At 39.9% G+C, this 26,468-nt stretch overlaps 1 long non-coding RNA gene across 1 annotated transcript; it reads right to left on the minus strand.

Moving 5' to 3' along the window:
- On the minus strand, positions 1-25,626 carry LOC120230527. The gene is made up of 4 exons (XR_005528065.1): positions 25,584-25,626; positions 13,273-13,439; positions 10,872-11,018; positions 1-258 (listed from the first exon to the last, which is right to left on the minus strand). It is a non-coding gene; the product is annotated as an uncharacterized LOC120230527 (long non-coding RNA).
- Between the last annotated feature and the right edge of the window lie 842 nt (positions 25,627-26,468).

Genomic DNA, 26,468 nt, shown 5'->3' on the forward strand with positions numbered 1-26,468 from the left:
TTGACTGACAGAGCCACCCAGGAACCCCATAAACCTTTCTTTCTTATAGCCCTGAGCTGCCCTCCCTACTCATTTCCCCATTGTCTTTTCTTGTTCAGGAAATCCTGAGGTCTTGGGTAGAAGCCAGTACTCTGATGCCTCCGGTTCTCTCATGTTCTCTCTCTCTGTGATACTTTAGATTCACAGCAGACAGCAAGTGCTTCTTTGAGCAGGATAGTCATGATGGATCCTCTTGGAAGCTGGTATTTGAGCTGAAGCCTAAAGGACAAGAATAGCCAGCTAGGCAAAGAGCAGGAAACAGGCTGAGTACCCGGGCAACACCACTCAGCCTCCCCACCCCCAACCATTGGTTAACAGAGGTATATACCTATGGGTTGAGGAGCATTTCTTTTCTCCGGGGGTGATGGCAGGAGCTAGGTGGGGGGGCAGCTTCCAGGGTTAGAGACCAGGAGAACTTTAGCTGGAGTGTTATGATCAATAATGAGCGATTATTTGAAATGGTTTTGGGGTGTATGAGATCGTTGAGGAGAAAGAAGGTCTTCAATACCGCTGAAACAAGGTAGGAAGAACGACTCGATGAAATGTGGGCAGTGGATAGAGTAATCTCAATAGCTTAGCTAAGGATTCCCAGGTATTCAGACACATGTCTCACTCAATCCTTGTTTTCTGCATTGGAGGTGTGTATTTTCCAATTCTATGTGTGTCTGTAATAACTGACAAAGTCCATGCCCACAGGGAAGGGCAGTGGGTAATATATGAGTCTAGGGGCAGGGGGATGGCAGCATGTATGATCAATTTAAAGAGCACGTCACTGCTGAGCTCCAGGAGATTCAGGAATCCTGCCCTGTGTTGTCATTTTTCAAGAGAAACTAAATATCTGGATTTGCATGTGAAATTTACTCATTTCCGCATGTTCACAACTAATAAGAAAAACACTTTGTGGGCTACAAAATAGCCATTTTGTAGACCTACTGAGTCACTTGTTACAATCTAGCACAGGACTGAAAGCAAAGTGAAGGTGAGACTAGGGCCTATTTTGTACACCATTATCTCCTCACCCCCACACAGTGTCTGGCACTTAGCTATCTCAATATGCATGAATGGACTTGACACCTGTACACCCATTCTCTAACCACTGCCCTGCCTGGTTCATACCAGCATATTTAGTCTTTGTATGAAGTCTTAACATCATTATCAACTTAACAAAAGAGCATCAGTGGAATTAATTCTCCCCTCTTTTTTGGAGGAAGAAATTTTAGTACCTGGTTTCTCACAAACTCCATCAACTACCCAAGCTCTTACAGGCCTCTGAGTCAGACTGAGCTTCCAAATGCATTCCAACATTTTCTTTCAAGCAGCCATGATCAAGTAGTTATTTTTTCCCCAGTCTGACATCTCACAGTGTTTTTATCAAACGTCTAATTAATTAACCTTAATTAATTAGACTTTAAGATAGCTTTCCAAATCCACAGTAATGTAAAGCTGTCTTCTCTCACTCGTAGGAAGATTCAGTAGAAAGTCCTACATTCCCATTAAGAGCATAATATTCTCAAAGCATGTCTCTTATGAAGACTATGAAATTGTTCAAAGAGAAAATCAGGAGAAATTGTCTCTATCAAGTGGCACAAGGCTATTTAGATAGAATTACTTTGTCAAGTCAGCTTCAAGCTGAGTTATTCTTTTGTGAGACTTTTTTTTTTGCTTTGAGTATTTTTTTATCCCCTCCCCTCTTCCTCAGTCTTGTAAAAAAAGAAAATCAATGTTTTCTGGAAGAACAGAGATGAGAGCCTTTGGAGAACTCCACCTCCTGTTTGCTGCAAAAACATTAATAAATGTCACCAGCAAAGTTGGGTACCAGGGGAAACTGGATGACCTCATGAATATATTTTCTAAAGAGCTTAAAATGTCCATCTTGTATATTATTCGTCCCTTAAATAGTCTAAGAGCTATTGATTCCTTCGACTGCTGCAGAAAGCAATTTAAATGCACTGAAAGCTCTAAGTACGAATGTATAGACAGAGCAGTGCCTGTTCACAGTGGCTTCTAAATGTCCCCTTTCTCAATGTGGAGAACTGCTCTGTGGTAAAGGATGCCCCACGGTAGGGTAGCTGGTGTCATTGAGTCTATTATAGCCAAATAAAAGGAAATTAGTGCTGCTTTTACTTAAAGTGATATTAGTGCCTAACCCTGCTAAAATTTATCTGCTGATAAAAATTGATTTTTATATTCATTGGTCACCATTTGCAGGTCTACCCCCTGGGCTTCTAAAGAGGCAATCATCTGACACCCTTAGCCATTTAGTTACTTATTTAGTTTTCCATCTGCAAGCATTCAGTGATAGGTATGGTATTCCAGAACAGCACTTAGCATACGAGTGACATAGACAAGAAACTAGGGACAGAAATCCAAGTATTATGGGATATTAAGTGATGCATGCTTATCTCTGGCAAAGATCTTCTAGGTGATGCTGGATCACCTACTCTCCCTGTTTGCTGTGATTTCCCTGCTGATAAAATGTTCTTTCCTTATCTCTTGGGGGCAGTAGGAGGGTAACTAATGAATGTGCATTGAGATTACCAGTGTGCTTTGTCAAAATGAGGCTACTGTAGGTCTATGCCTATAATTTCCAAGACAAAGAAAGAATATTAAATATTTTTATCCTTTAGGAATTTCAAGGTGCTTTGAGGACTTTGGTTCTGGTGTGTGGCTGCCACCTGAGAACCTTTAAGTTTCTCCATCAGCTTTCAGCCAAGGAATGGGAGTCTCCTTCTCTTACCATTCCCTTATTCATACTGAGACATATGAGCAGGGCTACACAACTAGGTCTGTCTTTTTGAGTGCCCAGTTACGTGAGGAATCAGAGACGAGCCATTCAACAGTGAGGACAGTGAGGAGGGAAGAAGGCTGAGTCGAGACTCAGAAGACCTGCTTTTAAGTTCCAGCTCTGGTGCTAATCAGCTGTGCAAACTTGGCCAAGTCATTGACCTCATGGAGTTTCAAGTTAATCTACCTGTAAAATGGGAATTATAATAAAATAAAAGTGTAAGGCTGAAAAACACTATGAGAAAGCATTGCATAAGCTACCACCAGAAAAATACCGTTCCAAGATAGGTTAGTCACAAACAGATCATTTTTTTCCCTTTGGGAACAGGATCCTGCTGGTTTCATCTGGATCTCACTCATGTGCTCCATGATTCATCATTGATCTTGGCTTAAGCTCCTCTTCTACATTGTCCTCATAAACACTCTCACTTCTGTGGGCTTTCTTCCTACCCCGATCTGAATATGAAAACCCTTAAAGGCAAATCTCTCTTTCAGCAGGTGGAAATGTTTTGGTCCTTTCTAGCTACCACTTCACCCAGGTAGAGGCGCCAGCAAACATTAGCAACAGCACAGTTAGGATCCATTCCATTCCATTCTAGATACAGGGATGTGTTCTACATCTGTAAAAATGGTCCTGAGTTAGTCGCCAGATGGTTTTACTCTGTACCCTTGTACCAGCCTGTTTGTCATTTGGTAGATGCATTTTCAGGAATCAAAACTCTGCTCTCCTTGTATTTGCTGCACTTTTGGACAGCAGCTGCACATCCATGTGAAATCTCACAGGTGACACTGTCCAGCAAGGCAGAAGCCACTTGGGTTCACAAGAGTTCAAAGTCAAAAAAGGGCAATGCTTCTGTTTGTAAGAGGGCTTCTCATTTTCTATTACACTATTGGACACACACAGCCCATACTGGCTTTGTTTTAGGTGAGCAAGATGTAGAAAATGGTATATTCAGGGTTGGTCAGGCCCTGGCTAAGGCTTGGCAGGGATAAAGCCATGACGTTTGTTAGTCTGTCCTGGTGATGTCATTCTGGTGATGTCAACCTCATAAGATTTGGGAGATACATGAATTGTTTTACGTTTCTATGTATTCATTCATCAAAGCTTTTGAACTTAGATATTTCTTTCCTGGGCTCCACCACTTCCATAGAGTAATACATGCTGAACCTCATTTCTAAAATGTGAGTCTGATTGTGTCATTTCCCTTCTTAACAACTCCAGTGGCTGTGTCACTCATACAGCCATTGGTGTTGCTTCCAATGGCTCCCTGAGTTGGAGACCAAGTTGCAGAGTCGCTACCAGGCTTCTCACTTCCTGTAATAGACCACCTATTTTCATATCCCTATGTTTTCTTATGCTTTTTTCTGTGTCTGAAATGATCTTTTTCACCTTGTCTGATGACATAATCTTACTCATTCTTCAAAGCTCAGATCAAATGTCACCTCAGCTGTGAAGCTGACTGATTCTTTTCTTTTATTACCACATACTTATGATAATGCAATCACGCCTATTTTTCTATAGCTCTCTCTCTCTTCTGTTAAATTTTCCATCAAGGACACAGTCACAGTCTATTTATCCAGGTACTCTGAGGGCCTGGTTGAGTGCTTGGCACATAGTAGGTGCTCCATAAATCTTTAGGAAAAGAAACAATGAAGAATCAGATATTGACAAACACTGAGTCTTGTACTGGTTCCAATATTATTATTTTTTTTAAGATTCAAGAGTTAGCTCCTACTTCATACATATACACAGCAGTCGATGGATACTTAGTGTGACACAATTTTTTCACACTCTGTACTCTTTTAAAGGATTCACAACACATCCCCTTCAACTTTTTTTTCCTTTCCAGATGGTTCTAATCTTTCTGATTCATTTTCATATATTGCATCCTGTTGATAATTTTAGTTGTTTTCTCTGGAGCTTTGCAGTATTATTTCATCTTTTATAAAACGAGGACAGGTTGGACAGCCTGAGCTGAATGCAGGATTCCAAGAGCAGAAGATTTATGGTTTGTACAAGGCAGCAGCAATGTTTTCTGCCTTATTACAATATCTTCTTGCCCCTGAAGGCCAAAGGCTCTCTTCAGGGAATGGTTGCAATGTCTCCTGAATCCCCTTATCAAGTTCTAATGATCACTCAGAGTCCAGTGTCCTTTGAGTGTAGACAATTTTTTTTTAAGTCATTGCCTTATTCTTGCTCATGTGGAAATATACCTCCACCTCTTGACCTTCACTTGGTTTTTCCTGACGTTTTTCAGAAGTATATCACAGGAGTTTTCTTTTCCCCATATGAAAAAATTCTCTGTTATGTGCAAACTTGGAGATTTCACTAGATAGTCATCCTTCTCCTTCATTAGCTAAACTTTTAAATAAGAGTGATCAAGAGTCTAATATCTTGGTGATCCTACTATTAACATTTCATCACAGAATGCTTATTTTTTAAATCCTTTCATTCCTGGATCTATGCCAGTTCTTCAGCCATGAAGCAAAAGGATCTCTTTAATTATGTGTTTTTAGAAAAAAAAATCACCTAGCATATAATTTAGTCAAGGCTTTTTGAAAGTGCAAATAATTGCATCTCTTAATTTTATTTTACCAAATTCAAGCTATTCATTCAGAAACACCACAAGGATCAGGTATCAGGGCCAAGTGGGGTGAAGAGTAGATCTAGCTGCTAGTGGTAGCCAGAAATACATGTATTGATCAATAGAAAGACTAGATTAAAAAGAAGAACAAGGAAAGGAAAAGGCAAAAGAAAAGTGAGGCTAGAGCTTGTAGAGAATAGAGAAAGGGAGTGAGTTTAGCAAGGAGGCAAATAAGGTTGGCTAAAGTCTGAGGAAGACAAATGCCCAAGGCTGGTGTAAAAACCAACTAGCAACCAAGGTTAGGAAGTAGATATAGGTGGTGAAGTAGAGTTTACTTGGATAGCTTTTATTTGTTTATTTTTAAAGTTTATTTATTTATCTTGACAGAGATAGAGAGATAGCAAACAGAGAGGAAGAGACAAAATCCCAAGCAGGCTCTGTGCCCCGAGGCAGGGCTTGAACTTACAAACCGTAAGATCATGACCTGAGCGGAGATCAAGAGTCAGATGCTTAGCTGACTGAGCCACCTAGGCGCCCCAGATAACAGTTATCTTTAAAAGTTAGGATCTCAGTTTTTAAGGGTTTGCATCTTCCTTAAGTGCGTGAATCCCTAAGGTTGACTTCTGAAAGTATAGGTTTCTGAGGTACATTTTTTTTCCCCCATCAATACTGTGCTACTATATTTAAATTCGCTTCACTCACTGTTCAATGATTCTATCATTTGTTATCCAGTCAACAGACACTTACTGGACACCTATAATTTTTAGGTCCATGAAGAAAACAAACAAGATGTAGAGAATAGTGTTGTTCCCTGCCCTTAAGGACATCACAATCTAGCAGAGTGGATAAGACAAATAACCACAGAAGTTGAATATAAAAGGGACGAGAATAAGTGCTGTAAGAAAGGCAGAAACAAAGTGTTCTATATGCTGGCATCTGTTTAGAAAGTCCTTCCCAATAGCACCAGTCTCTGATTGTCAAACTATGGTTTTTCTTTCCAAAATAACTCAAATGCCACCTGTCCTATGAAGTCTTCTCTGACTACCCCCTCCATAACCTTTTGTTGACAACTTCCATATGACATGGTGTGTGTTTGGGGAATTATAAGGAATTCTAACTTCCAATATTAACACAATGAGTTTATCTTATATTTTTCTGAACACTTAATTTTTTACAAATGAATTTTTTTCTTAATAGAACACATTTTATATCTGTATGATTTAATCTTCAAGACTTGTCACTTATTAGACCATATGCTCTGACCCTGACCTTTGGTTTCGACAATGTGGTCACTATGGTGAGAATCAGAGATAAATTGCGTGTTACACTGAAATAACTGGTCTATCTTCTGTTTATGACTGGCACCCACACTGACTGATCAGGAAAAGTCTATTCTGACTGGTCAGAGCCCATGCCATGTAAGTTGTTAACTATTTTGAATATCACGCTAGGTGCTAGGGCATTCATGGAATTGTGAGTTGGGTTCAGAAAAATAGAAACTTATACCCTAGGTTAGGGAATTTTGAAGGGCCCTATAATAGCATCAGTGGTTTTACACATATCTACTCAGATCAAATGATTCACTGGTCCACAAACTCAAAAAATCCTCTTATCAATCTAGACATTCTTTTGCATTTATTTGTCTTGCTTAAATACAAATTGCAAGATCATACATACATCTTACAACAAATGCATGTGGAGTACCCACGTGGCAGGGACTGCTCACTGTTTACTCACGTCCACTTCTTATGCCTGGGTATTGTTATACATTTTTCTGCCTCTTTTGCAATTAGATATGACCATATGGTTAGACTCTAATATGGTATGACTGGGATGGAGAGGCCCCTTGAGTGACCTTGAAAACTATGTGTTTAATAAGGCAAAGTAGCCATCATCTTGGGTCATGAATAACTGCGGAGACCAGTGTGCCTTCCACTTTTATCTCACCAATCTGGCACAGTTAGTGAGCAAAACATAAATTTCTAAGCTATTAAGCCATTAAGTATTTGGATCTATTTATTATTATAGCCTAGCTATATCAATTAGGATAAGCTAGGTTATGATTTTTTTTTAACTCAGTGGTGCAAACCATAAATGTTTATTTCTTAATCATGCTACTTAATCATTGAGAGTTTTCTGAGGGTAATCCTGCAATAGTGTTCTTACTTTCTCACTCGTTCTCTGGGGACCTGCCTCATGGAACAACTGCCATCTGGATAATGCTGGTCACTCTGAAGGAGAGGAAATAATCATGGAGAGTCTTTCATCAGCCATTACACCAACAGCCAGACAGTCACACACATCACTCTGACCCATTGATCAGACTTAGCCATATGGCCCCAATCAACCAGAAAATACAACCCTATTCTGCACATAGAAGCTGCATAGCTAGAATTCAGAAAGTGTCATTAAATACCACCACACCAGCTTATCTAAAACAGCCTACTGTGTGCTAGGTACTATGGAAAATGTTGGGATTTAAAGGTAAATATGTTATGGTGTCAATTTTATAAGTTTACACTGCATTGTCTTCTAAACCTATGGGTTGATACCATCTGTATTTGCTGATTTTTCTGTAATATGTTTTAAGACAACAGTACATCTATTATCATTTAGCTAATTTATTCCTTTATCCCATCAATAATATTAATTACATATTTATTTACTACATATATCCATCTTGGGAGCTGTGGGGTTTACAGTGATGAAGTCGACACCAATCCTGCCCACCAAGAACTCAGAGTGTTGGAAATGTATTTGTTATCATACCTCCAAGATACCCCAGTGTATATCTCCTTGGCTGTCTTTTCAATAAAACTAAGGTTGGGATTTCAGTTTGCTGTTTTGTTCTTATCATATGGAAATCAGGTGTTAAATTGGAAGAGTGTCTAGACTATTGTCCAACGCTCATGGAGAGATCTCCGAGTGATCTTCTATCATTTGGTTCTTGGGTGTTTGGGTCATTTGAGGTCCCATGAACCACAGTCTACACATGGTATGGGCCTCCACCAATATACCAGAGAAACAAAAGATAGGGATGTAGACTGAAAGCAATGTATTCTGCTCTAACTCATCATTCTTCAGAGGTACAGGCACTACTTATTTTTGGAAACTTTTTTCAACTTACAAGTCTCTTTGAAATGTAATAAAGCAACGGTTTTCTATAGTGTAAGAGGAATAAGAAGAAGGTGCCCCAGGGAGGGGAGGGGCAGCCCAAGAGGGGAGGTGCAGGCATTCTGTCTCAACTCCAACCAGAGTAGCTTCACTTTTGACTGTTTTATGTATTGGAATTCTACCAATGAGTCTATTATTAGAAAGCTTAATTTCTTTAAAAAGATAGAATGATCTAATAAGTTGCTATTCCAAAACATTGCAAGGAGTCCAAGAGAATTAACAAAGTCACCTTCCTAACAAATAACAGACCATGAAATCTGGAAGGGACTCAGAATCATCCCAGTTCCTTGGCAACAGCAGCTTTGGTCTTTGTCATCTGGAAAGTGCAGAAGATCTCACTGAATATACCCCATCCCCTAGAGGCCATGATTTCCCCAAAGGAAGTAGTTAGCCCAGTGCCTTGCACGCAGTAGCTAATCAAAAAGTATCTGTCGAACACACAAAGGAAAGAATCAGGACTGACCTGTTTTGTCATGGGTAAGAAAAACAAAGCTTAGAGTGGGGAAGGTTTTGGCCCAAAGTCATACTCTAAAAGTGAAGGCAAAGTTAGGAGAAAACTCTATGGCTTTGCACACTGGGTTATGTCATGTTCACTCCTAAACAGCAATAAAACTTCCAAAGTCAATCTCTCATTTCTTTGTTCTGTCCCCATCCTAATGAAGTAACAAAGATAGCCAAAGTTCCAACTCAAATGATCAATGGCCATGTCTGTCTACTACTTCTGTTAGTATGGGATGTGAACAAGGTATCTTTCTTTTATGCTCCATGATGCAGAATGTGTCTCCCCCCTTCCTACCCCAGCCTCACCAAGGCCAGGACACACTCAGAGAGAGACTGCCCAGCAATAGTATCTGAGGTGCTAAACAGAAGACAGGGCCTGAGAGGGGCGGGCAGTTTAAGAAGGACAAGTTATACTAGGGTTAGGTTACTGCTGTTTCTTCTTCCTTTGTGCCTTCTTTTCTTTGCATCACCGATGATGTTATTTATGGAATGCCGCTTTCTTTTTTTAATTAAAAGGAGGAAAAATCCAGTCTTGTTCAAGAACAAGAGTGATGACTCAACAGGACTGCTCAGTGCCAAATGACTTCCTGTAATCACTTTTGTAACAGTGTTTCTTACAGAAGCAGGCTTTTGGGTGCAGGGCGAGACTACACTCCCGGACACCCACCTGTCCAAGTGGCTCACTCATGTCACAGCCCGGGTTGCCTGGCGCATCTGCCATCATGAACTTGGGCCTGGAGTACCCAACCTGACCAAATCTTGTGGGTCTCTGAGCATGGAGAGGGGAATAAGTTAGCAGAGTTCATTGAATTCTTGCTCAAATCTTCTGGGTAATCTAAATATTCCCTTTTTCAGGCATTATAACATGCCAATGGATCTTTTTTTAATAATGTAAATTACCTTGAAACTCACCTGTTTTAACTCCTTTTTTATTACAGGTAAGAAAACAGATACTTAAATCAATTTGGCAAATATTTATTGGCCACTTACTGTTTGGAAAGGATTATGCTCAGCCTTTCTTGTCCAAATGACATTTTAAGGTCTCGTAACTTGTTGGGTGACAGAATTAAAAACTAAATGTCCTCACTCCCTTGCAAGACTTTTTTCTTCCATCAAGTCTAAAGAGAGGGTTATTGTCATAACTGTCTTGCTGGTCTAGAAATTCTTGACTGGTTTGTGATTGAATATGAGCGTGTGTGTGTGTGTGTGTGTGTGTGTGTGTGTGTGTGTGTGTGTGTTTCTTTTAACACTGGACATGTACCTAGGAGAGATGTATAGCAATCCAAGTTGATAATAGTAAACACTGGAGGCAGCATGTCAGAGTTAGAAAAACACTTGCTTTGTGTTCAAACATAATTATGAATCCCAGCCCTTCCACTTACTATGACCATGGCTGAGTTTCAGAATCATTTTGAGCTATACTTTCTTCATATGCAAATGTATAGTAAAGTATATTTAATATTTATCTTAAAAGAATATATACAATATACAGAATTAATATATTAGCCGTATCTTTTACTGTCTGATGCTTTAACATCTTGGTTAAAGCCTTGCTGACCATGGAGGGATTGTCCCCGTCAAGGTTAACTAATTCCACCACCTTTCATAGGCAACCCAATCAATCCAGAGCCCAAAACCCTAACCACTTCCTTTACCAGGCTCTCACATTCCAAACTACTGTTTCTCTGGCCTGATCACTCCAGGGCCAGGTACCAGACAAGGAGAGACAGCCCCTGTGATCCAGAACTTCTGAAATTATCTGAACTAGTCAATCTTAATCCTGCTTACCCTGCTGTGTCCATTCTTTCCTGTGGAAACAAGAATAAAGGCTCTCACCTATGTCTTCCCCTCCTTCTTCTGCCTCTTAATCTTGGTCCTTCCCCTGTGGCCTTGCTCAGCATGGTTCGAACCTCCATTCTCTTTCCCCCTTGGGATCTGTGAATAACAAATTATCTTTTCAATGACAACCCTCCAATATGTTAGCCTCACTATACCTGAATAATAATAAAACCTATATTTTAAAACACAGTGTGCTTGACAAAGCACCTCATACAAAAGGCTCTTGATAAATTCCTTCATATAACATAACGTATTAATGGCTTGCTACGTGTGAGGCCCCTGGGTGCACAGATATGAATAATACCTAGCTCCCACTCTCAAGGAACCTGGTTGAGAATATGGGAAGCAGCAACTTATCAGAAGTGGGGTAGGTTGTGAAAATTTCTCTACAGCAGATGGAGATGTAGGAGGCAGCAGAGGCATTAGATGGCCTGCTTTGGGCTACACAGCAGGATGGTGGGAAGGAGGACTCAAGTTCAGGCTCTTCTGACCAGCAGCCCAGGACTTGGTTCATAGCTGGGTCCATGATTTCATTGAGTGCAGGAAACTGGAGCGAGGGGGACATAGAGCGCGCCTGACTGCCCGAAACTGTCATCCTCTGCCTTTTTCTGCTCCTCTAGGGGTTTATTCCTGCAGTACTTAAGACAAAATATTCAGTTCTTCTTTGGCCTCTATTCTACATTCCATATTCATTTATTTTCAATAAACATTGTCAGCTTCCTTATTTTTCCCCCTAAAGCTTACAAATAAATTTTTCTGTCTTGCCTTTCTTGCTACATTTACATAAAAGCCACACTGAAAAATTTATAGCAGTAACGGAGGTCTTGGGGAAAACAAAACGCTCTGAGGACAAATGCCGACTTAACCCTTTACTGAAGAGCAGCGCGAGGCATGCAGGGCCATAGAGAGGACTTCACATGACAGGTAACACACTGAATATGCTCATTTCACCAATGAAGCATTAATAATGGGCTCAATTTGAGGATCCTCATGACTTCATTCACTCAGTTCCTTAGACCACAAAGGATTCCAAGGAAATAAAAGTGAATTCAGTTGCTAAATTTTGAAGCTGCTATATAAATTCTATGCAAGTTTACTCTTTGGAAATACTGAAAGGATCGAAGTCGCTTAGGGCAGGATTCGACTTCATGAAAATTCTGGATAGCAATATTTCATAAGGATTATAATTTGACCACTTTGAAACATAGTACATATAAAATAAATGACCAAATCATTTCTCCTTTCATCCAATGAACATTTAATGAGCATCTACTAGGTGTGTGTCCCTGGGGACACAGAGAATTTAATGCATTCCTTGCCCACAAGGAGTACGTAGCCTACTGTTCATTAATAGAAAAATTGGTACTAATACCAAATAAGTTAAATTAGGAAAAATAAGGTTTTTATTTTAGAATGTAGCATACACATGAAAATACTTGGGCACATGAGAATTAATTTCTGAATGCCTGGAAGTAAAAGGGATCTTTAATTTATGGCATGTTCAGTTCAGAAAGGTTTCTAATTTGGGGATGAATTCCCTTCGTGAGCAAGCTCCAACACATTCAGAGAGAGCCATGATTCAAGGCTTTGTATCACTCCCATTACCCACACACTGCCTATCATGATGGAATTGCTGCCGAATCCATGTTATGAAGGCTGGGCTCAATTAGGCTTCTCTGACAGCCTTGACGTTGGTAACCATGCAGGCCTTGAAAGGGGTATAAGCAGGCCCAGCCATCTGAGTGCTTCAAGCCTTCCTTTCCTTGAGCAAGTTAGACAGGTAGATGTGAAGATTTTGCAAACCCTCCATGACATATGAAATAATGGTTTCTAACTCCTTGATCAAAATGAAAATGATCACAGCTACATTAACACATATATATTGCCAATGTTTAGGACTTTCCAATCCAATCTTCCATTTTTCCCTCTTCCCCTGCTGTTACCCAACCTCCAAAGCTTTGACTCTGTGTTCTTCTATCTAAGGTGATGAATTACCTAACCTCACTAGAGATCAGAAGAGTTACTCCCACCTAAGGATAAGCTATGTGCATAGAGTAGGTAGGCTTGAATGCCGTCCTTCCTGTTCTTTGTTTTAGACACATTCTGATTCTACCTGGAGAAGAATCAGGAGGCGTAGGCTGATGATCTGCTTCATCAGCTACAGGAAGTACCAAGGAGAGGACAGCTGGGTAGCTGACAAGACAACAAGTTGTATAAGGGGCACTAAAACACTCCTGGAAATATGATCAGAGAGATAAATGGATTTATTAACATCTTTCTGGGATCGTGTCAGATATGGTTAGAAGGAGGATGGGGAAGGCACTTGGGATGAGCATGGGCAACAACCAACCTGCACATCACACATAACCTCCTTGACGATAGTGCTTTTCTCTTCTTTGCTGAGTTATGCACATTTAAAACCAAAGATGAGTTACTCTAATGACAGAAGCGAGGTTGACTGATACCATCTTTGGGTCTACTTCTTCATTCTCCCCAGCAGAGCATTCAAATTCTCTGCTGTGTAAATGGTGAACAAATATTTTAAAACATTAGTCCCCATGTTTCAATCTATCCCTGATCATAGACTGAATACTCAGGGCAAGTGAGTATTTCTCTGTCTTCAAGGCACATGTGTTTGACCTTCATAATAATAATATTAATATAATACATTAATAAAAATAGTAGTAGTGGTGGTGGTAGTGGTGGCAGTGGCAGTAGTAGTAACTATTATTTGCTAACCTCTTCCTTTGTCTTATGTGAGGAGACTTGGCGTGAGAATTTTGGGTTTATAATGCCCCAGCTCTGTTGTTTATCCTGTTAGTTAACCTCTATATACCTCAGTTTCCTCTTTTTTGAAGTGCAGATAATAATTGTACACCACTTCATAAGATTGACATAAGGATTAATTAAGGTCCCGTATGCAGAGTGTTTAGAATGTTCCTGGAATGTAACATGATTATATTACTTTATTTGTTATTACTATTTTATATATTCCTCACAAAAGTCTTGAAAGGGAGGTATTATTCCCATTACAGAGTTAAGAAACTAAAGCTCATGGAAGTTAAACAGTTGGTTCAAGATCAAACTACTGATCAGTGCCAGACCTGGGATTTGAACCTAGATCTCACTGATACCAAAGCTTCTCTGACACAATATCTTCTGTCAGTGTTGTGTAGTCCTTGAATTCAGCAGTTCTGGGGCTTGACTGCCTGAATTCAAATAACAGCTCCACCTCTTTTTGCTGTGTGATCCTGAGTGAGTTCCTTCACCTCTCTGCACTTTACTTCTTTTGTATCTAAAATGACATATGAAATAATGGCTTCTAACTCCATGATCAAAATGATAACAGCTAATATTAACAAATATATAGTGCCAGTGTTTAGGACTTTCCAGTCCAATCTTCCATTTTTCATATGTCTAATCCTTATCCCAGAGGTGAGTACACATGAAGTACCTTGCACAGTGCCTCGCACATGGTAAGTACTCAAGGTTTGTGATTTTCACTATTATTACCAAAGCCATTTATAAATTGAGAGCTTTTGCACACAGGGGTACCATCTCCACTGTTTTTCTTTATCTTGTATCCTTTAAATAAACACATTCACATTAGTCAACTTTCATTGAAAGAACATAAAATCTGGATTTTGGATATTCTCTGCTATGTTATCTTTCTCCTTCTGAGAATGTGTTCAGACTTCCTTCTGCCGTGCATGTGTCATGTCTTCCTCCTCCCCCTATCCAGTTTGTCAAGTCATGATGACCTCTGTTTCTTGAGGTTATAGGATGACGTTCATCTTCCCCTTCAAATTCATATATGGAAGCTCTAACCCCTAGTACCTCAGAATATGGCTCTATTCAAAGATAGGGACTTTAAATTAAAATTAGAGGGTTCGGGGGGCGGGGAACTAATCCAGTGTGACTGGTGTTTCTATAAGAAGAGGGTACTCATGCACAGAAGGGTGACCAGGTAGGGATGAAGCATTAAATGGGCAGCCATCTATAAGCCAAGGAGACAGGCCTTAGAGAAACCCCACCTGCCAGCACCTTGATCTTGGACTTCTAGCCTCCAGAACTGCAAGAAAATGAATTTTCATTGTTGAAGCCACCAGTCTGTGGTTTGCTGTTATGAAAGCTCTAGGAAATGAATATTCTTGGTTTTATGAACCTGCGACCTCATATGCCCCGTATTAGCCATTCTACCCTGCTGATCTCAGCCTCATTCAGACTATACTCAAGTAAGCACCATGAGTGTGGGCACAACTCCTCCTTCACGTCCCCACCTTGCTTAATCCCAGGACCCACAACAGATGCACTTTTTTCCTTTCTCCAAGCCTCCCTGTGGTGAAGACCTGGTTGTTGGGCACCATTTTGTGATTCTTCCTTCCACAGTTGTAATACAGGAATGGGTTGGTACTGAAAAGAAGTATGGCCTTATAGTCATATATCATTAACGTAAAAATGATAGGAAGCCTAACAAAGTTCTGATTTTACCCATGGTGATTGTTTTGATATTGACGGGGGGAAGCAAATAACCAATTCTTTTCTATTTTCATGTCACCTCCAATTTATTTTATTGCTTTCTGGTACTGCTGGAATCCTGAGCACACATGAATTTGCCTGTCTATAGATAAATATTCAATAAGATGACTTGCAGCAGTCTCATGGTCTTCCAGCTCTGGCATATTTGACCTGGGTCTTAACCTTCTTTCCACCTTATCCACTTATTCCAAGGCACAGCACTTCCAAACCTCCTGCCTAAGTTCTTTCTAGTTTGCTGCCAAGTTGTGGCTCCCCTGCTTGGTGGCAAAGCCCAGTGCAATAGGCATCAGTTCTGCTAGTCATTCATCTCAAGATTTTGCTTCTACATGCACCATTTTCCCTTTTGTTCTGTAGAAACCTTGAATCTCTTTAATGTCATTGTAAGGTAGTGAGGTATGAGAGACAGCAAGAGCTTTGGAGTTTGAGAGACTTAGGTTTGAATGCTGGCTCCACCTTCCTGACTGGGATCCTGGGCGATGTATGATTTTCTTGTGGCTGTTGTCACACATTATGACAATCTTAGTGGGATGAAACAACAGAAATTCATTCTCTCACGGCTCTGGAGGCTGAAAGTTTGAAACCGATGGGTTGGCAGAGCTTCACCTTCTGTAGGTTCTGGGGGGGAAAATCCATCCTTTGCCTCCTCCAACTTCTGGTGGCTGCTTGGCATTCCTTAGTCTGTGGCCATATGACTCCAATCCCTGGCTCTGTGGTCACATTACCCCTTCTTCTTTGCATGGATTCTCCTCTGTATGTCTGTCTTATAAGGATATAAGTGGTTTCATTTAGGACCCATTGAGATAATCCGGAATTAGGCTTATCCTCTCAAGATCCTTATCATAAACTCATCTTTTCCCATGTAGGCTAATCTTGACTCTTTTTCCATATAAGGTAATATTCACAGAGTCTGAGGTTTAGGATATGGACGCATATTTCCAGGAGCCATGTTGAATTCACTTCAAGCAATCTACAGTGCCTCAATTTTCTCATATATAGAACAGGAATACTAACAGGTACTTCACAGACTCAAAGTGAAGATTAAATAAAAAGGGTTTAGTAGTAGCGGCTCAGCAAAAATCTGTATCTCCCAAGAGCCCCACACATTGCTGGGTATAAACTGTACTGACTCCCAAATGTCCCAGTCCCACTCCAGCTAGGTTTCAAGAAGTCTGTTACCTGCAGCCCCAGTCCATCTTAGTTCCAGACCACACATGGAGAGGCTGTGCCCAAGACAATGGCCTCCAAGAACAGCCGACAACCCTAGGTTCATTTCCCCAGTTTGTAGGAATGGATTTGGTTTTCTAGTCAGTCTGGGAGCAATTGCAACATCAGCTTCATCTAACCAACCCATTCTCATCTAATCAACATTTAGTCTTGGTCACTGTCTCATCATTCAGTGTCTGCAGTAGATTTTGACCAGGTCTGATCCCTGCCCATCTCTTTCACTGAGACATGAGCCTGCTTCTCCGTGGCCTCTACCCTGCCTCACAGGGACCTGCACTCAGCCTCTTCCTCACCTCACCTGCCTCCTCCCTCTGCATCTGAGCCATTCTCTGACTTGTCCATTCCCTCAGTACTCAAACCATTGCCTTCCACCTGTTCAGTCTCTTTACATCTGAGTCATTCCCTGCCCTAAAGTCATTCATATGCTCCTTTGGTGGCACCATTCTCTTTCATCACTAACTCTTAACATGTGTAATTTATTTCCCTTGGAATGTACTCTCTGCCCAGTCTTATGACTACTCTTATTTTTCCTTGAAACTTACCATCAAGATTTACTTCCTACAGGAAGTCTTCTCATATTGGGGTAGATGTTTCTTCTCCATGCTTCCATCATGGCTTTGATACTGTGTCGTGCTTGGCTTTTTAGCATGACTATCTCCCCTAGGAAGTGGCGAGCTTCTTGAGGCTGAGTGTCTTTTTATACCATTGGCCTCTAGCACAGTGCCTCAAAATATTAAGTACTCAAAGAAGGACTACTGAATGGTCCTTTTGTCAAGAACTATCATCTTCCTAAAGTCATGATGCTGAATTCTTTGAATTAGATCCTCTTTAACAGACAATGGGCCCCAATGGGACTTTAAAGTATTAATTGAAGTTGTTTTAGATCTCCAGACCCTCTCGACCCATCTCCGCCACTGTAGTCAATTGTTGTTTTTAAACCCATCTTGGGACAAGCCAAACAGATTCCCAAATCTATCCTCCTCCTTGGTAGAGGCTCTCAGGATATGCTGAAGTGGGTTGTGATGAATTTGACAACTGAAAACCTTTAGGAAATGAAACTCACCAATCTAGCTGAATGCACTCAGCTAGGAATAAACTTATTCACTGTGCTTTTCTAGATCCAGAAATGGATCTTATTTTAATTGTTATTACTAGCAATAACATAGTGCTTCACATTTTGCAAATGTGCTTTCTCATATATTATGTCAGTTAAGCCTCATGTTAACCCTTGAAGGTAGGTATTAGTAGTGTTATTTTCTCTCTTTCCCTCCTTCCTTTTTTGAAAAGCATCATGGTGAAAGATAATGGTACCAGGGTTAGACTTAGGTTGGGATCTCATCTCTGTTGATTACTTGCTGTATGTCTTTGGAAAAATCAGTTAACTTCCTTGACCCTCAGGATTCTTAAGCAGTAGGATATTTTCACCAGATCAGATTGAAACCGCCATTTGACTCCATCATTTAAACTTCAGAGATATTTCAGCCTTGCCGCAAAATTGAAATGGAAAAGAAATAACACTAATGAAAATGGGAAAAAATTACAAATGATTAAATTGTGCAATATGGAACATTGATCAAGGAATTAAATTGACTTTAATGGAGTTCGCCGGAAAAATACTTTCTCACAGAAGTCTATTGATGTTAGCATAATTCTCATTAACATATTTGTATCTGAAATGTACTTGGGGGACAAAATGGGGTTGAAATTGTGAGCACGAATAGCTTGGTCCCTGATGACCATAATAATGGTCTATTTTTTTTTGGAGCACTATTCAAGTACTTTGCATGCAATATCATTTAATTATCCTAAAAATCCAGGGGGAAGGGCTACCATGTGGCTCCATTTTACAGAAATGGAATGAGGTCTGGCACATAAGACTCTATGATCACCATCATTATTATTTCAATGCTTCCATGCTGACATTTCATCATTTCTAAATACCGACAGGATAAAATCCAAACTCTTTGTCAGAGCCTGTAAGACACTGCCTCGTCTATTACCTAAACTTTTTAATTTTTATTTATTAATTTTGAGAGAGAGAGAGACAGACAGACAGAGAGAGAGCAAGGAGGGGGACAGAGAGAGAGGGAGTGCTCAAGCAGACTCTGCACCATCTGCACAGAGCCGGAGGCAGGGCTCAATCTCATGAACTGTGAGATCATGATCTGAGCCGAAATCAAGAGTCGAATGCTTAACCAATTGAGCCACCCAGGCACCCTTGTTCCCTAAATTTTTACCATATTTTTCACTCTTTTCCTTTCTCATTCTTACTTATTTCTTGCAGTTCCTGCTCGCAGCAAGCATATTTCTGCCTTACACCCTTTCTAGTACTATTTATGAAATGCTCTTTCTCTAGACAAATGCCTGGTTCCCTCCATTCTTTACACGTGTGCCACCTGCCATGGAGAGTCTTTTGACCACCTTGTCTCAAATAACCACTTCAAACCTGGCATTCTCTACTTACTCTTACTTTTCCCACTTTTGTGGAACATTGTGTGAAACTATCTTTGTATGCTTTTTAAAAATGTATTATCTGTCTTCTTAACTAGAATATTCAGTTGACTCTTGAACAACATAGATTTGAAAGGCATAGCTCCACTTCCATGCAGATTTTTTTTTATAAATACAGCAGTACTGTGAGTGTATGTTTTCTTAGGATTTTCTTAATAACCTTTTCTCTAATTACTTTATTGTAATAAGGCAGTATACAATACATATAAAAATGTGTTAATCAAATGTTCATGGTATTGGTAAAGCTCCCAGCCAACAATAGGCTATTAGCAGTTCAGTTTTTTGGGGTGGAAAGTTATATTTGGATTTTGACTATGGGGGGTTGGATTAGGGGGTAGTGGCCTCTAATCCCCACATTGTTCATGGGCCAACTATAATTCCCATGAGGGAAGAGATTATCTCTATTTTGTTCATTGTTTTATCTCTAGTGTCTAAGACAGTATCTGCCACATAGTAGGCTCACAAATGATACCTGAATGTGCAAAGAGATCAATGAAAATGAGGTCTTTGTATATAATCACATATTTCTACATGCTTCATCTTTGTTTCTTATTCAAGTGGCTTGTCCAAGGAGCCCCAAGCAAGAGGATTCTAAGGGGCATATACCGGCAATCAAGTCTGCCTGATCCCTCGTCCGTACCCTGTCAATGGGCACTGTACAAGCTCCGCTCTTCATGCAGAAACTCTTTGCCCAAATCTTGTCCATACACTGGTCATTCTTCTTCCCTTCTTTCCTTTGGCTCTAACCTGCCACCCTATGAATGACACAATGTGAAATGACAAAACACAAAGTCACTCCTATGAAATTCCTTTTCTGGGCAGGAGTCATTGTGTTTTATTTACTTAATGAATTTTTATGCTTGGATCATGGGAATTATTTCTGGGGTCTGCAGAACATGTAAACAGCCTGCATCCCTGGAAGGAACACTGAGGAAGCAGCAGGTAAGGCCTGGCCTCCCAGCGGGCCTGTCTATGGCATTGGTCCATAAAGCTGGCTATTTGCTGTTTTACAGTTTGCCGATCTCATTCTTATTGACAGATGTTACACGCCTCATGGATGTAGTATGTTCAGTCTCCCAGGCGGAAATTGATCTCAATTGAATGACCAGGAAGTTGGATTTACATTGTTTGCAAAAACAGCCACCTTTTCTCTTCAGATTAAAAAGAAAAAAAAAGGAGATAATGAACAGGATGTGTCAATGTTCAGGGAGAGGGATGAAGGCAAGTGAGAAGAAATAAATCAAATATTGATTAAAATCAAAGAAATATATTGAAAACAAACAAAGACCCTTTATTCTTCTGAGCAGGGTAAGAAATCAGAATTTTAAAAAAATAGGAAGTAGCCTGGAGTTTGAGGGAAGGAGGCATGGTAGAATTGGAAAATAGCCTAGAGATCTTTACTGTGGAGTTTTGAAATAATTATTCATGTAAGCGAAATCGTAATGGAGAGAACAGAGAAGAACAAAACAAAGTTCCCCTAAATCAACACAAGAAATGGAGTCCAGGCCTTGAATAGAATTTTGACTTTTAAGTTTATAGTGTCAATCAATGTCTTTATAAAGCTCTCCTCTGACCTAGCCCAGAAGCTGTAGCTTCAACATGAACTGGTGCCAGATGGACGGTCTCCACATTCATGGGATCGACTCTCAGTCTCTCAGTCATCCACTAATATTTTTGTATCACAAACCTGCCACTGGGTGGGGCCAAGTGCAGAAAAACTGAACTCAAAAGAAAATAAGGGGAAAAGTCTAAAGCAGTCCAGAAGGCTAGAGGGGCTACGAGGAAGCGACATCGGAGTGAACTAATAATGGACAGGAGAAAAGAAGGCAGTTGTAGACATAAATACAGATCAAGGGAAGGAGCCTGAAAGAAATAACAAAGTGGCAGAAGGAAAGACCCAGAGGAGAGGTATAAGTGGTCGGCTGGATTGACTATGTACAATCCTGCACATTTAGATTTCTTTTGATCTCTTGAAACTTTTAAAAATATACATTGAATAAATTTCATTAGTTGTTTTATTTTTGCAGAGCTTCTTTTAAGAGGTTTTAAGGATATACATATCTTCTATGCATGCTGCTGTTCCTTTGTATATGCTCATTCAACACGTGACCATTATCTCAACATAAAACTATATTATTTATATTAAATGTCTCTTTAAATTATGATTCGAACATCAATATATCACTGCTATATGTTTCGGTGGCTTAACATGTAAGATCTGGGGGGTGGTTAAGTCAAATTCCAGTTAGTTAACATATAGTGTAATAGTAGTTGAAGGTATAGAATTTAGTGATTCAAAAGTTAACTACAACACCCAGTACTCATTACAACATGTGCCCTCCTTAATCCGCATCACTCACTTAGCCCACTGTCACCCGCTCTGGTAACCATAAGTTCGTTCTCTACAGTTAAGAGTCTGTTTCTTGGTTTTCTTATGTTCCTTTGTTTGGTTTCTTCAACTCTACACATGAGTGAAATCATACACTATTTGTCTTTCTCTGACTGACTGATTTCACTTAGTATAATAGACACTAGTTCCAGCCACATCATTGCAAATGGCAAGATTTCATTCTTTTTTGTGGCTGAGTAATATTCCAGTATATATATATACACACACATATATATATGTGTGTGTATATATATATGTATACATATATGCATATGTATGTATATGTATATATGCATATATATTACACAAAGATTATTTTTTAAATAATATTTTATTTAAATAATATTTTATTATTTTGAACCCCAGATTTGCATGACTCATTTTGTTTGTTTGTTTGTTTGTACTATTCCACACTGCCTAATGTCTTCTAATACCTGCCATCAAGGTCATGTTTGCTGAGACATGAGGTCCAGGACATTACCTAACATGCTTAATGGCTCAGAGACAATAAGTGCTATGTGCCTCCATTTTAGAAAGGTTTTATACATGTCACCATGTCAACCCTAAAGGAAAAAAAATTACAAAATCATAACATTCAACTTAGGTTTTGTGTGGTTGTGAGTGTGTGGCATGACAGGTAATGCATATGCTTTGAGGCTTACCTAGGGCATGTCAGCATTGTTTCTGCCCCCTCAATGAGAGGGGAGCCATTGGGCTTTATTTAGGTTATGTAACTAGTACCTCTTCTCTTATTCCTGAGTATAGTTGCTTGGGCCACAGGTAGACTCTGACTCAAGGGCAGCCAGTATCCAGCAAAATTAAAGGGCTCTGCTGTTGCTTGGCACAGAGAGGTGCTGGGCCAATGAGATTTACTTCCTCCAGATTTTGAATTGAGAAATATGGGATCCAACAAAGTTGGAGTTATAGGAGTTGGATGTAACCTAAACTATGAGGAAATAGAAACAGAAATATGGAGAAGTCATGAGGTAAGAGAAAGTATAAAGAGTTGCATAAAAAAATGAACAAATCAGCAGGAGGAAAGGGAGCAAATGCATAGAAGAAAAAGATGTGACAGAGTAGTCATGTGGCCTTTGAACAAGAAAGAGAGGAATTGACTCTGAGGATCACCTTCCTTCTGATAGAATGACAGAATCAGTTTCAGATCTAGCCTGCATTTATAAATATAACTGCACAAATCCCTTGCTTACTATCTTAAGGTGTTTTAATGAATTTCTCTTCCATACAACTAAAAAAAAACCCCAACAAACAAACAAACAAAATGCTACCAACAAACAACACAAAAGTTAACCTAAACAAAACTGAAGTGATACAGACAAAAGTTACAAGTTGTTACCTTCTGTCAAGTAGAAGATTTAAGCCTTAAATTTCAAGCATGTTTTGTGATAAGGAAACTGATTTACAGGGCTGTGGATCCCATTGTGACTTACTGAATAATGGTCAGTTTGGACCAGTTAGCATCCAGGAAGGAAAGCAGAAGCTAGTCTACAGTCTCCTAAGAAAGAGGATTTAAATTCAGGGACTTTGTTACAAAATTCCTGGGAGAATTAAAGATGCAAAAAGAGTGAGAAAAGGATTACCTAAGGATGGGTAATTTCAGGGAACTCTTATCACTCCTTGAGCTGGAAGAGTAGAACGAAAGATGGTATGACCCAGAGTTTGACATGCTGGTTATCGAGGCTGCTAGAACATGCTCTAATATAGCCGTTGTGGTTAGGACCTCTGGTTCCACTTTGCAGGGCCCCTACAGCATTGACATCCCCCAACTTGTATTAACTTAAGACCCTATATGAATGTCAGACTTGCCCCCCATGACATGATTTTCGATGGAACAGTCTGCACCTGGGGCCTTCATGCTTAAAGGCAACAGAACTAGTTCAGAAAAGGCACTGAAGTGCCTTGTGCTAGATCTTCTCTGAGGATTCAAGCATTCCGATAATTTTATGATCAATTGCCTGTATTGAATTCTTGCTGTTTTAAATACCCAAACTAGCTTCCATTTTCCTGGTTGGATACTGACTTATACACCTCACAATTGATTATGGCTCGGCAGAAGGACACAACTGGAGATTCACTGCCCTGGGAGAAAAAAGTCTTCCCATTACCAAAAAGAATTAAGATAAATGTGGATTTGCAGATGATTTACTCCAGTGGTGAAGACCTCTCTTTTGTAAATAAAACCTTAACTGAAAGACCATTCCTTTATGGTAGGTGATGAATAACTCTTCTTCCTTAAGTTATATCCTAATAAGTATAGAGTAATATAACAGACAGAATAGACAGTGTATAAATCACCCATAAACTTTTACTCAGAACCCATTGAGAAAACATAAAAAACAGATCAGCTAACTAATGAGAGGCTGTGGAGGCCACATTATGGAGGCTGCAAGCCTTTTGCAATTGCTACTATCGTTGGGATCATTCTGTCTGAACCTAGAGGTCTCTACCTACCTGCATATACAAATGCTTCTGTGTATAGACACTGACAGAAATTGGCACATAATAGATTCTGCCTTCCAGTCTCCTCCAGTCCTTCATACTGACAGAGTCTAACTATAAGCCAGCTGGAAAAGAAGTCTTAGGAAGGTAGTGTATAGACTTATTTCATATCAGGAACTCAATGATGGGTAAAAATGGAGATGAAAGCCAACAAAGAATCAATTCAAGAGATAAACAAACAAAAAAAATCCATGTAGTTACAAGATGCTGAACTTTGTGAATATTTCGCTTTTCAGTACAGCAGTCCATAAACCTAATGCTGGTTTCTTATTAAAAAATCCTGGTGTCAGTTACCCAGTTACAAATCCTCATGGGACCCAGGGCAAAACCCATGCCCAGCTCTGAGGGTAGACTCTGATGAGTCTAAGCCTGGTTCTGGGATCTGTTTTACCAGTGATAGATCTATGGATACATATGTGAGCCATTTCTGGTCAAGGGCAGTACATGAAAAAGTGTTGGATGAGTTTTTTCTTAGCTCTTTGAGAGAGATGACAGGCCAGTCTCTCTTTTGTCAGACATGGTCAAGAAAGCAAATAGCCATGCTTGCTACTTTGCAAGTACGGGAGAAATTGGAATTAAATTTGCCAGTGTAGATGACCAGAGATCTGGAAAGAACCAGAGTCCTTTAGGAAATCACTGGGCTACTACATCCACCAATCCTGAGGTCCCCACCTACGCCTACACCACTTTTAATATTTTTTGTTGTTTAAACCAGTTTAAGTTGTTGGATTTTTGTTACTTGCAGCTAAAGTCACCATAATACACACAAATGTATTCAAGGTTATTTTTTATAATAGTGTCCCTTTTTTGCTTTCTGATAAACTTTTGTTGGAGATAAAGGGGAAGAATTACATCTAGAACATAAAGAAGTATATGTAACACCAAGTACACTCATATGACTCCGGTCCATTATGCCTACTGTAGAGGTTAAAAAAGCAGTAAATATTATCCACATATTAAGACATTAAGAGAGGTTGCAAAACCAATGTTAGATGAGTTAGGGTTAGGGTTAACTGAGACATGGACTGATTCTTCGGGCTTCGTTACCATATGGGAGACAGATTCTTCCATCTAGAGGATGTAGCTAGGACAAAACTGACGAAACTGACATGGAGGCAGGTTTCAGTGCATTGAAAAGTAAAATTATAGTTTCAGGACTGTCTAAAAATGGACAGGGCTTCTTTTCGAGAAGGAAATGAATCCCTTGTCATTGGAGATGTTTACGCAGAGATTACCACTCTGGGAGTGTTAGGGAGGGTGTCGTATTGGGGGAAAAGGCTACAGAAGAAGTCATCTGAGGTCTTTCCAACTCAAAGATAAAGTGATGTAACACCACTGAGCCCATGGGACAGCACTGCACCTAGTCAGTCTCCCTAACAATGAATCACCAACACACAGCTCAGCTTACCACCTCTAGTTTAGACTCTGTGAAATACTTCAGAAACAATTATTTTCAGGGGGAGAAAGTTAAACCTACTTACTAGAATGAAATGTTTTAGGAGTCCTGGGGTGGCTCAGTCAGTTAAGCATCAGATTCTTGATTTTGGCTCAGGTCATGATCTCACAGTGGTGGAATGGAGCCCAGCATCAGGTTCCGCACTGAGCGTAGAGGCTGCCTAAGATTCTCTCTCCCCTTGGCCTTCTGCCCCTCGATCTGTAATCTATCCCAGGAGTGACTGAAAGTTGGCACAAACCACACCACAAAGAGTAGAGAGTATGGGCAAAGTGTAGGCAAACTATTGTCCACACAATTTACCCCATGAGGTGGGCCTTGAGGTCAGCACAAGTGCACAATTAAAATATCACAAGATGAGCCACAGACCCCAGTAGGTAGAGCTCTTTTTGTCTAATGACCTTTTTCATCATGTGATAACAAATACAATAGTCTGGCCTCATAAATCATACCTCCAGAAAAACATCCACGGGGCAGACTGTGACACTGTTTGCATATTCAAATGTCACCTCGTTCATAAGAGGAAAGACAAAACACTTTTTTTCTCTCAAAAATGTCAGCATAGCTGGATTAGAAAAGATAATTCGGAAGTACTTCTAGACAATAATTACCCCTGGCACCTATCTGCAGTGTACTTAATGAATGGGAAGAGGAATTTTTTTTTTAATTTTTAAAAATTATGATTATTACAGTAATTAATCAGTTGCTCAGTGACAGCTTCCTTGAGGGGGGGGAAGTGCCTCAAAGGCCATCTTGCTTCTGTAGGGCACCTTGTTGATTTCACATCACATATGCAAAACATATTCTATTATTATTAGCAACAAAAGTGCTTGTGGAAGTAGAATTAGCCTCAATTTCCTAAATAGTCAGGAAACTCTCACATTTTACAAGTACAAGGAAAAAAAATTCCTAA

This window comes from Hyaena hyaena, unplaced genomic scaffold (assembly GCF_003009895.1).
Source record: "Hyaena hyaena isolate Hyena2069 unplaced genomic scaffold, ASM300989v1 scaffold_43, whole genome shotgun sequence".
Classification (NCBI taxonomy): Eukaryota; Metazoa; Chordata; class Mammalia; order Carnivora; family Hyaenidae; genus Hyaena; species Hyaena hyaena.